The sequence below is a fragment of the Schistocerca americana genome, chromosome 2 (genome assembly GCF_021461395.2).
Source record: "Schistocerca americana isolate TAMUIC-IGC-003095 chromosome 2, iqSchAmer2.1, whole genome shotgun sequence".
NCBI classification, from domain to species: Eukaryota; Metazoa; Arthropoda; class Insecta; order Orthoptera; family Acrididae; genus Schistocerca; species Schistocerca americana.
Genome location: NC_060120.1, coordinates 53,007,113 through 53,019,356, shown reverse-complemented (window position 1 = coordinate 53,019,356; position 12,244 = coordinate 53,007,113). Strand labels below are relative to the sequence as shown.

Below are 12,244 nucleotides of genomic sequence, written 5' to 3'. Positions count from 1 at the left end.
TTATTGTTATTGTTATTATTAATATTGTTATTATTAATATTGTTATTATTAATATGTATGACCTTTGCGTTTTAAATAAAGTAGCAATCTGTGGAAATGGCGGCGCTGTAAGTCTCAGCTGGCTGTATTAGCATACCAAAGGATCAACAAAAAGGGTTTTTTTTTCAAGAACGATTTTCCATTTCACAGAAATGGCAAAAAAAATGATCTTTTCAGAGAAATGTTACATCATTTTGAGACCTTTTTTTCAACAACAGAGACTTGTCCGGTGTTCCTCTTTAAAATTCTGAAGACGAGCTCACTTATCCACAATAAATCTTGGGTTCAAACTGACAGTCAAAGAAGTCGCTAGGCTGATTCATAGAAGGCGAGGAGCGGACGTCACAAGACATCCGTTCAAATTGATCGTTGTTTCCTTGACTCAGTTTTTTTTATTACAGAGAGCACGCACCCCTCTGACCGGAACACGCTGAGCTACCGTGCCGGCAAAAATGTGGAACGCTTCACGATTTTGCGTGTCATCCTTGTGCAGGGGCAATGCTAATCTTCTCTGTATCGTTCCAATTTTAGTATATGTACTGCCGAAGCGAGTAGGCGTTCGATCTGCAGCCGGGTCGGAGGTTTTCTCCGCTTGGGGACTGGGTGTTGCGTCGTTCTTACGTTCGTACCGTCATAATTGGCATTTTACTGTTGAGATGACTGAATGGGCACGGCCCGAAAGCACTTACAGAAAGAAATACCAGTCCTGATAACATTTGGTGGCTACGAGTGTGGATGGAGGTAAGAGTAGGTGACTTGTAAAGTATAACCCTTCAACACTTGGAGTAATATTGACCAAGCGGTTAACTACATCTTAAAAACATTCGCTTTATTATTTGTATTCTGAGCGTGTACTTCGAAACTGATGTAAGCAAACTAAGTTTTTTGTTACCATATAAACTTATTTCATTCCTTTTCATGTTTAATATAAGACTGAGCTGAATAAGTAAACGGTCAAGGCCCGATGATCAGCAAGTTATGACATGAAATTTAGCACTTCCAGTGTTACCACTACTTCTTCCTCAAAGTAAAACAAAATACTATGAATCTATGTACGTCTCCTTAAGTGAATCTTCAGACTTATCCTGATAAATGTCGGATAATATTGCGAGCGGTAATCAGAAAGTTATAATTATCGCCTATAAAAATATAGTTACATAATTAATTTATCGTATGTATGCGGGTACTTGCCTGAAGGACTGGTACACACTGAAGTGTCCGGCCCACAACATAGCAGATCGCCGCTGGAGGAACCTAAACGAAACCGTGCAGCTCACTGACAAAGTTCCGTGACTGGCGGCAAATCGTTTTCGGCAGCAGTGGGATTGTAGCAGCTGTTGCGATATTGCTGTTGCTGTGTGTGAGAGAGAGAGAGCGTCTCGGAGTGGCTGAGGTCCCTCATAAAACCAGTACGCCTCACACGCGAGATTCATGGAACAATGAACTAACTAAAAAGTAATAAACAATAGTATCGATAAAAGACATGTAGTTACTTGTTTATAAGAGATGGTGAAAGTGGTGGCCATGGACATCCAGGTATTGCTGACTTCGTGTGATGACGTTAGCAGCAACGCGCTGTAATTCTGCAGGCCTGATGTTGTTAATTTGTCTAGTAATATTTTGTTTGAGATCGTTTATTGTGTGAGAATTGTGAGCATACACTTTGCTTTATAGTGTGCCCCATAAATAAAAATCACGCAGTGTGAAGTCCGGGGACCTCAGGCCCAGAGGCCTCTGCTGACAGGTCTGTCTTCACTGAACGCAGAGTTTCTCTGCATTTGTTAATTGTGCATAGAAAGAGTCGAAGATCTCTAGATATCTGGCACTGTTTAAGGGTGATTGAAAAATATGCAGTCAATAATGCGCATGCCGGACAAGGCACACCATCTACTTCCTGTAGGTGGAGAGGTTCTTCATGCAGAATATGTGGGTTGTCCTGCGACCAGTATCTCCAATTCTGGAGTTTACATAAACTGAAAAATTAAACCAGGCCTTATTTGACATAAAGTAAAGATTGGGGTCGAAGTAACCGTTAGCAGTTGGCGTTAACAGCCAGTCACAATAATGAACTCTTCTTTTCCTGACCCTCAAATTCCAACTCTTGCGCCACACTTACACGATAGGCTTTTAATTGCATATCTTTTAGTACACGATGACATGATGTGCGAGTTACACCAACCTTCGAGACAGGTTTTCACTTTACATGCAGTTCGACTAGAGATAATTAACGGTACTGTTTTTGTGAGGGACACACTGTATTTTACCATCTGGTGCACAAATTTCGCAAAACAAAACCACATCTGTCTTCCGTTAGTTGAGTACGGGCGCCGATTACGTCGCTGTTGAGAGGTCTTACCACCATCAACACTGTTGTGGATTGGCAAGAGAGCCAACCCACTATGAGAGAAAGCCGAAAGGCACACGATTTAGCTCACGCAGGCTGGCGTGAGGTCTGGAACAGGTCAAGGAAATGAGACTAACAAAAAACGTACGTAGCTGCTGGAATACTTAACTTTAATCCATAATTGGTGAACATCGCTCTTGACGGTACATGTTTTACAGCATCAATAGTAACTGGTAATGGCGCTTTGCTAGGTCGTAGCAAATGACGTAGCTGAAGGCTATGCTAACTATCGTCTCGGCAAATGAGAGCGTAATTTGTCAGTGAACCATCGCTAGCAAAGTCGGCTGTACAACTGGGGCGAGTGCTAGGAAGTCTCTCTAGACCTGCCGTGTGGCGGCGCTCGGTCTGCAATCACTGATAGTGGCGACACGCGGGTCCGACGTATACTAACGGACCGCGGCCAATTTAAAGGCTACCACCTAGCAAGTGTGGTGTCTGGCGGTGACACCACATTCCTCCCCCGCAAATCGGCGTACGGTTGTGGCATAAGGCTTCTGCCCGCCGTGGGGAGGACCCTATGTTGACGTAAGCGACGAGGTGGGGAGCCTAACAACAGGCGAGGCTGTGCCACCCGCACCCTGCCATTCGGCCCGAGGGGAGCTAGGAAACGCCTGAAAACCTACTCCAGGGTGCACGCCAACATGCGGTGTATGCGCCCGTAGAGAGACAGGAGGGGCCGAAGGGTCGACCTCCATCGGGTCGGGGCGCCCGACGGGTGAAGACGCCATGTGGCCCGGAGCGAGCAAGAGTTCCATGTCGAAGGACAGCTGGTCACGGGAAGCGATCGGCGGCGCGTGACCCAGGGAGGCGCCCGGCGGTTGCAGCGACGCGTCCACTGCGGGCGTCGCCGGCGGGAGAACAGGCGGCGGCGCGTCGCCATGGGGCAAAATGGAAGGCAGCGTCGGTAACACCTGGGGATGAGGCGAGCCAGTAGATGGGTCCCCAGGGCGCTGACCGGATGGCACCGTCGCTGAAAGCAGACGGGAAGCGGCAGAACCCGTGCGACGACAGAGGCGCAGCCGATTGAGATGCCGACGCACCTCACCAGAGGCCCCCCCAAAACCAGATACATAGCGCGGCCGAGGCAGCGAAGAATGCGCCCTTCGAACCTCGATAGTTGCGATAGTAGACAACGTCGCCTGGGGCAAAAGCAGGTGTCTGCCGCTGCACAGGAACCTGATGCGGCGGAGGTAGCAAAGACATCAAGGTTCGATGAGGACGACCGTGGAGCAACTCAGCCGGCGAGCGACCATCTCGGGGCTGAGAGTGATACGAGGACAAAAAGAGCAACAACGCGTCCTCCCGAGAATGCGACACTTTCAACTTCAACATCTGTGACTTGAAAGTCCTGACCAATCGTTCAGCGGCACCGTTTGACTGTGGCGAAAATGGCGCGGAGGTCAGATGTTGAATACCATTGACCTTGCAGAATGACTGAAATTCTGCGGACATGAATTGTGGGCCATTGTCGGAAACAATAGTCTGTGGAAGACCTTCAATGCAAAAGATAGAAGATAACGCTTGGATGGTGGCAGATGACGTCGTGGAAGACATCCGGACAACAAAAGGAAAATTACTGAATGAATCCACCACAACCAACCATCGAGCATTCCAGAATGGACCAGCAAAATCGATGTGTAAGCGTTGCCAAGGGGAAGTGGCTTTCGGCCATGCAAAGAATTTCCGCGGTGGTGCTGATTGTTGTTCGGCACACGCCATGCAAGAAGAGCACATATTCGTAATCGCGGCATCGATTCCGAACCAAGTACAGTGCTGACGAGCAAGTTGTTTCGTTCTCACTATACCCCAATGTCCTTGGTGGAGAAGCCGTAAGACAGAGGACTGTAACGAACGTGGGACCACGACCCTGGACTGATCATTATCTGAACGCAACAGCAAAACACCACGTCATACAAAAAGTCTCTCCTTGTGAGCAAAAAATCGGCGAACCAACGGATCCTCGATCCGTGACTTTGACAAGGGCCATTGAGTAGCAACGAAACGCAGAACAGTAGCCAGGACAGGGTCGGCAGCTGTGGCTGTAGCTACACGACGAAAATCAATCGGAAACGAGTCGACCACGTCATCGGTTTCCGAATCAATGAACATGCAAGCAAGTTCGGAGGAATCGAATGCTCTATCCTCAGCAACAGGCAAACGGGACAACACATCGGCGTTTCCGTGCTTAGCAGTGGACCGATACAAGATATCGTAGCGGTACTGCGAGAGGAAAATAGACCAGCGAATGAATTTCTGCGCTGTACGTGGAGGTACAGGCTTTTTCGGATGAAAAAGCGATGTCAAAGGTTTGTGGTCTGTGATGATGGTAAAGTGACGACCATACAAGAAATCGTGAAACTTAGTAACACCAAAGACGAGAGCCAATGCTTCTTTCTCGATCTGTGAATAAATTCTTTGCGCAGACGAGAGCAATTTAGACGCAAAGGCAATAGGGCGATCATGCGATCCATCTTTGTGCGCAAGCACCGCACCGATCCCGAAATCCGATGCATCCACCATCAACAAAAGGAGTTTCTGGCGATCGAATGGCGTAAGGCAAGTATTGGAAAGCAACGCCGATTTCAACTGGCGAAAGACGCGTTCGCATTCTGTCGTCCAGACGAACGGAACACCCTTACGGCGTAAGCGATGAAGCGGAGCTGAAATTGAAGAGGCATGTGGCACATATCTGTTATAGTAATTTATTTTTCCCAGCACACTCTGTAGCTGCTTCAAATTCTGCGGCGAAGGCAAGTCTTGTATGGCACGGAGGTGCTCGGGACTGGGATGTATGCTTTGGGCATTGAGTACATGTCCCAGATAGGGTAAGTCACGAGCAAAAAACACACATTTGTCCTTCCGCAAGCGAAGACCATTTTGTCGCAAGACCTGAAATAATTTTCTGAGATTGGCTAATGTTCTTCCGTCTTTCCGGAGATCACAATATCGTCCAGATAGGTTGCTGCAGTAGGGTCCGACGCACAAACAGTTTGTAGATATTGCTGAAACAATGCAGGGGCGGATGCACACCCGAATGGCAGTCGTTTGAAGCGATACAAACCAAGATGCGTGTTAACCACCAAAACGCGCTGGGACGCTTCGTCCATCGGTATTTGCAAGTACGCATCTGCTAGGTCCAACTTCGAAAAATATTTACCCGGGCACAGTTTGTCAAAAAGATCTTCCGGGCAGGGTAAAGGAAAAGTTGCAGTCACTAGTTGTGGATTCACTGTTGCCTTGAAGTCCACACAAAGTCTGAATTTTCCAGAAGGTTTTTGCAAAATTACTAAGGGTGATGCCCAGAGAGAAGCCTGCACACGTTCAATTACACCTTGTGAGTCCAAATCGTGTAATGTTTTTGCGACCTCATCACGCAATGCGTGGGGAACATTGAGCGCTCTGAAAAATTTTGGTTGCGCGTTTACTTTCAGTTCCAAATGTGCTTTATAGTTCTTAGCGCAACCAAGGCCCGGTGCAAAAATGTCTGCAAACTCTTCACATAGACGAGAAACACTGTCTGAAGGCACAGTCTGGTTCACTGATAGGACCTGATTTACTATAGACAAGTTAAACAACTGAAACAAATCGAAACCAAACAAGTTCACTGCAGAAGAAGAACGAAGGACGTACAATGACACAAGTTTTGTTTGTCCCTTGTATGTTGCAAGAAGGCTGCACTGTCCTAACACAGGGAGCCCGTGACCTGAGTATGTAGTTAGCTTAACATTTGCAGCACGCAACGGAGGTGTGCCCAGCTGTTTGTACATGTCTTGATTGATCAGTGAAACTGCAGCTCCAGTATCAAGCTGGAATGGTATCACTTTGCCTTTAATGTCCAAGTCCACAAAAAGTTTATTGTCCTGCTGACGACAAGAGAGACTGTCTCGTGCAACATGAACTGACACTGGTACAAAATCACTTGTGACATGACGGGATTTCCGTCGATGTCGACGCACACTGTTTGTGGGACAAACACAGTCACTGTTAGAGAGAGTGGCACTGGGTGGAGTGGAATGAACTACATGAATTTCCTTGGGCGAAGTTTCACGAGCCGGAGTATCCTTGGTTCGATTCCGATTCCGGAGCGAAGCAAAGGGCCTGGAATGGTCGTGAGTGTCCGATCTGAGCTTTTTCTGGCAAACACTCTGAACATATCCTTTTTTATTACAGAAAAAGCAAATAGCCTGGCGTGACGGGAAATTCTCACGCGAATGTCTAGTAGCGCACCGCGGGCATGATTTCACTGCATTTGCTTGCTGGCGCGGGACATGTGGCTGAGAGCCAGGCGGCTTTGGCGCGGCCAGGCGCGAGGACTGTTTACTGTTCCGTGCAGCTCGCCCAGGGGGCCGGTTAACCTGACACACGGGTGGCGATGTTTCAAATGATTCCTGAGCAAAGTCAAGTGTGTCCTGCCGATCCAATATGTCCATCACTTGTTGAAGGGAGGGATTGACTAGTTTCAAAATCTGTTCCCTTATACGAACATCAGAAACGTTCTGTGCAATTGCATCACGTACCATAGTGTCTGAATAAGGGAGTCCACATTGACACTCAAAAGCACAATCCCTAGTAAGGTCTTGCAAGATTGCAACCCACTCCCGATTAGTTTGACCGGCCGTACGTTTTGTACGAAAGAAGGTATACCTTTTTGCAACTACATTGACTGATTCTTTGAAATATGCATCTAATGCAGACAAAATTTCGTTGTAGGACAGAGTTGCTACGTCGCGTCGGGGAAATAATTTCACTATCACACGGTATGTTTGGACGCCTACGGAGGAAAGGAGAAAAGGCTGCCGCTCATTACCTTGAATTCTGTAGGCGGCGAGATGGAATCCAAATTGGCGTGACCACTCCGTCCAGCTTTCCAGTGCAGCATCAAAAGGACGAAAGGTTGGTGCAATTGCGTGTGGTGGCTGCGTGAGCGGTGGAGCGGCGGCTGCCGCATCGTTTGGATTGCACGTTGACCCTGGACGAGCTGTCCAAGGGCATCCAGTAAGGCCTGCGTCTGCTGATTCTGTAAGCGATAAAATTCGGACAGTGCATCTGGAGATGGTGGCGAAGCCATTACACAAGTAAATCAGGGCAGTATAGTTACGAACGCGAATTGGCCTCGTCGCCAAATGTTGTGGATAACAAGAGAGCCAACCCACTATGAGAGGAAGCCGAAAGGCACACGATTTAGCTCACGCAGGCTGGCATGAGGTCTGGAACAGGTCAAGGAAATGAGACTAACAAAAAACGTACGTAGCTGCTGGAATACTTAACTTTAATCCATAATTGGTGAACATCGCTCTTGACGGTACATGTTTTACAGCATCAATAGTAACTGGTAATGGCGCTTTGCTAGGTCGTAGCAAATGACGTAGCTGAAGGCTATGCTATCGTCTCGGCAAATGAGAGCGTAATTTGTCAGTCAACCATCGCTAGCAAAGTCGGCTGTACAACTGGGGCGAGTGCTGGGAAGTCTCTCTAGACCTGCCGTGTGGCGGCGCTCGGTCTGCAATCACTGATAGTGGCGACACGCGGGTCCGACGTATACTAACGGACCGCGGCCGATTTAAAGGCTACCACCTAGCAAGTGTGGTGTCTGGTGGTGACACCACAAACACCACCATCATTGCTGTCGAAAACGAATTACCACAAGGTATGCCACTTTATTAATGGGCTGCGCAGCTTCGTTTTCTTCCCTCTAGTGGTGTTCTACAGCAGTGTGGGGCGGAGATATCATTTTGTACCAGAACTGTCAACATATACCTGCAAACATAAAAAATGATTTATTTCTTCATGGTGATATACCGCTCATACTTCATGTTCAGCATCAGTCTGTGTACAAGGAAAATGCAAGACGTGGAAAAAAAGGTGGAAAGCTGAAGTAGATAGAGGTGATTTGTGAATTGTTTCTGCGGCTAGAATACCGAGAGCTGTCTATCTAGCAGTCTTAATACGCTTCCTTCTCAATGCACAGTTTGCATGCGAGTGTGAAATTGAGTCCCAGACTGAAACAGGGTATGCACACACATGCAGAAACACACACACACACACACACACACACACACACACACACACACACACACACACACATGCACAACTGGTTGATCTATTCAAGACTAAAAGCTTTGTAGGGTGGCTATAATTTCGCACCTTAAAAGCACTCATCTACGTACTTTGCTGTGATTTACAACCAAAATTAGGTATCATTTGTTAGGTTGTACATTGCATAAATGAATATTTAAAGAATACTGACATTGTCATGTACACCTGGTAAATAGTTGTTAACGCTTGTTGCATGAAAGGTGATGGAGTGTCCTTATTATTAAAACGGCGTAATGAATGGTTGCCGATACTAGTAGAGACTGGAGCGCCAGTGGATATGAAATGACAGGCAGAACGCAAGCTCTGGGTGGAAAAGCGTGCACAGGTGTGTTGGTCCTGCTTAACACAGGAAGTAGACAAGACGGCGGTCGGGGCAGCTGAGCGCTGAAGCACAATACAGCGGTTCAAAATGGCCCTGAGCACTATGGGACTTAACATCTGTGGTCATCAGTCCCACAATACAGCGGTGGCCGCCTAGTGTTATAGCGGGGCCAGAAGGATAACCGGATAATACTTCAGAAACTCTGAAAATCTTGGACGCAGCAGAGAGGAACGAGGAAGCATTACCCTGGAAATCATGCAGACTGGGTTATTTCCGAGGATTTTTACTCTGAGAAGCGTACCATTGTATGTATTCTTAATTAATGAGGATAGGTATTTCCTCGCAAGCTTTCCATGCTGGACGACAAAAGAGTAAAATATGGTTGTTCGGCGTTTGGAAAAATGTGTAGAGTGGTAGAATATTCCGTGGTTTCGAGAATAGGATTCGCCTTCTGCAGTTACGAAGGAGGCGAGCCGAGCTTTGCTGGAAAGCCAGCGGTGAAGAGAATGAGGCCTCCCGTTTTGAGCCCCCGTGTTTGAAAGTCGCTTAGTATTAGCTTTTGATAGTACAGACGGACTAGCTGTCTTTGCTCTCAAAAGATTTTATAGTTAGAACAGTTAGGCAGTGTACTGTTGCGAACTTATACGATTCTGGACTTCGCCTCCGGGTACGGAGTCGTAATTGAGTACGCAGCGTTCAGTGATTGAGAGCACTTCTTCTGCCTATACTCATGCTGAGACGTTATCTGAATTCCGTCCTTGTGGCTGGGAGTTCGCATTTCTCGTCTGTAGAACACAGAGAGGAGAAGACAGCATTAGATTATACTAGTCAGAGGACCGTTTTCTGCCGTCCTAGTGTTTGAATGAGTTTTTTTTATATTTTTTGGCTGGAGTTGTTCCGTCGTTGCAGACGTGTACGAGAACCGTCACTCTGACGCACTGGACGCAGTATGGTTCAAATGGCTCAGAGCACTATGGGACTTAACTGCTGTGGTAATAAGTCCCCTAGAACTTAGAACTAATTAAACCTAACTAACGTCAGGACATCACACACATCCATGCCCGAGGCAGGATTCGAACCTGGGACCGTAGCGGTCTCGCAGTTCCAGACTGCAGCGCCTAGAACCGCTCGCCACTCCGGCCCGCGGTCGCAGTATATATGGTGATATTGCTAATTGCAGTGGCTTATTAATGCTATAAAGCTAAACAGCTGTGATTGCGTAGCTTTTATTTCCACTGAGGTTGCACACCACTGTAGATCACCCTTGAAAAATAGTGTCTTCTAGTGTTTGGTATGTACATGATATCAGTCATCTCGCATAATTAATATTATCTCGTGTAGTGACAAAAAGGGGCAGAGTTGGGCAATTGATCAATAATATTAGTTATGAAATCCATATGTATCTGTTTATGTCCATTGTACATTGATATATATATACATTTTTAATATATAAAAGGGTTTTAATCTACATAAATGTATAAGGAGAAACAGCACTTATCATTTTGTTGTTACTAGTTCTGAAACGTCACCTTAGAAAAATTATACAAGACTGTGCTTAAACTGACACACAATATGTTTAGCGCAACGCAATCTGACTTTCAAAAATCCCTACAAAAGAATGGCCCTGACTAACATTAACCTATACCTTTCACAAATCACTTACCTCACCAAAAATCTTCGTTACTCGAACTACTGCAATACAGCGAGCGCCACTACTGCCAGCTAAATAAAAGATTCAAACTACTAAAGGCACTAACTACTGATAGGCGTAGTTAGGAAATGAAAGATTTTAGTAGAGAACAAACAATGTATTTATCTTAATAGTGTTGAAAAATCATAATATACATAACAGATCATGACATCCAGTCTTACAAATTTCCAAACTCCGCCATCTCTCTCCTCACATCCACCACTGCTGGCGGATCACCTCCAAGTGCGCAACGCTACGCGCTGTTCACATCCAGCTGCCGCTGCCCAACACTACAATGGCAGACAACAATGCAAACTAGCCACAGACTGCACACAGCACAGCCAGTGATTTTCATACAGAGCGCTACGTAACATTGCCAATAAGAAAACATAAACAGCCTACTTACATAGCCCCCATGCTCCCCACAAAAAATTTTACAAATTGTTCTGGGCAGTGGCCAATAATGATTTGAAAAAAAATTTTCATAATTACAATAACAAAGAAATCAAATGCACACACTTATTGATACAATGTTGGTCAAAAGCTAAAATTTTCTCACAGTCGATAAAGACAGTCCTGATCGTTCATCACAGTAAAATAGCAGTGTTTTTCTCAAAGTTTGAGCAGTAGAAGAAAATGCACATGGAAGTAGTGGATTTCCATGCAGTCTTGAAGAAGTAGTGTTGTCCTTCCAACGAAAAGACAGTGTTGACTCTTGACATGCAGACAGGTAATGGGCCACAACAGAGTCATTCGACGTTTTTAAGAATATTGGTAGGTAGGTCATCACAGAGCAGACCCACTGTAGTCCTGGTAGAGACTACGGTATTGGTGGGCCACCAGAGGTGCAGACCTACTGCAGTCCTTGTAGAAATAATGTTATTGGTGAGTCAGCAAAGGTGTAGATCCACTGTAGTCCTTGTAGAAATAATGGTATTGGTGGGTCATCAACGATGCAGACCCACTGTAGTCCCTGTAAAGATGGCCAGTAGCCATCTGTTGTGACTGTGCAGGTGCACAATCACCATTGAAGAGTCTTGCGGATAATATAGCAAGTCCATAACCACCACTTGTGCACTCACAAAGTTTTTGGAATTGTCCTTAGAACCAGCAATGCTGTTATCCAGTCCTTACTGAATTATTAACACACGTGCAAACGCTAACAGTCCCTACTTCTCACATATTGTCCATATACTATGACCAACAGAAACGTGTGCAGTGAAATGTAACTTACAAGTTAATAATATGATGAACTGGTGACAATTACAATTTTATAACATGAGAATACAATTACAAAGATACAGAAAACATCATTAAAAACATAATATACAGATAACATTTGTAGTAATACAGGCTTTACAAAAGAATCGAAATAACATATACATCAGTGTTACAGGAATTATAAGTACCTACATAAAAGATCAGAATAACTTTCGAAACATCAACTTCACACATGAGCAACAAAACAGAACAGATAAATAATGTCTAAACATCTTTACAAAGTAAATAACATATTATTAATGCAAATTATATTTGAGGATAACAGTATTCCTCACCATAGTGAATGTAGCTTAGTATTAGAAAAGAAAAAAATTCTGTGAAATAGTACACAGAGACAGGAAAAAAACAAATACACAAGGGTACACAAACACATAGGGGGATAACACAAAAGGAAAGGACAGGGTTTGTTTTC

General features: G+C 45.5%; 1 non-coding gene across 1 annotated transcript; it reads right to left on the bottom strand.

The window, feature by feature from the left end:
- Positions 1-487: 487 nt before the first annotated feature.
- LOC124596728 lies at positions 488-594 on the bottom strand. The gene has a single exon (XR_006978369.1). It is a non-coding gene; the product is annotated as a U6 spliceosomal RNA (small nuclear RNA).
- Positions 595-12,244: the final 11,650 nt, after the last annotated feature.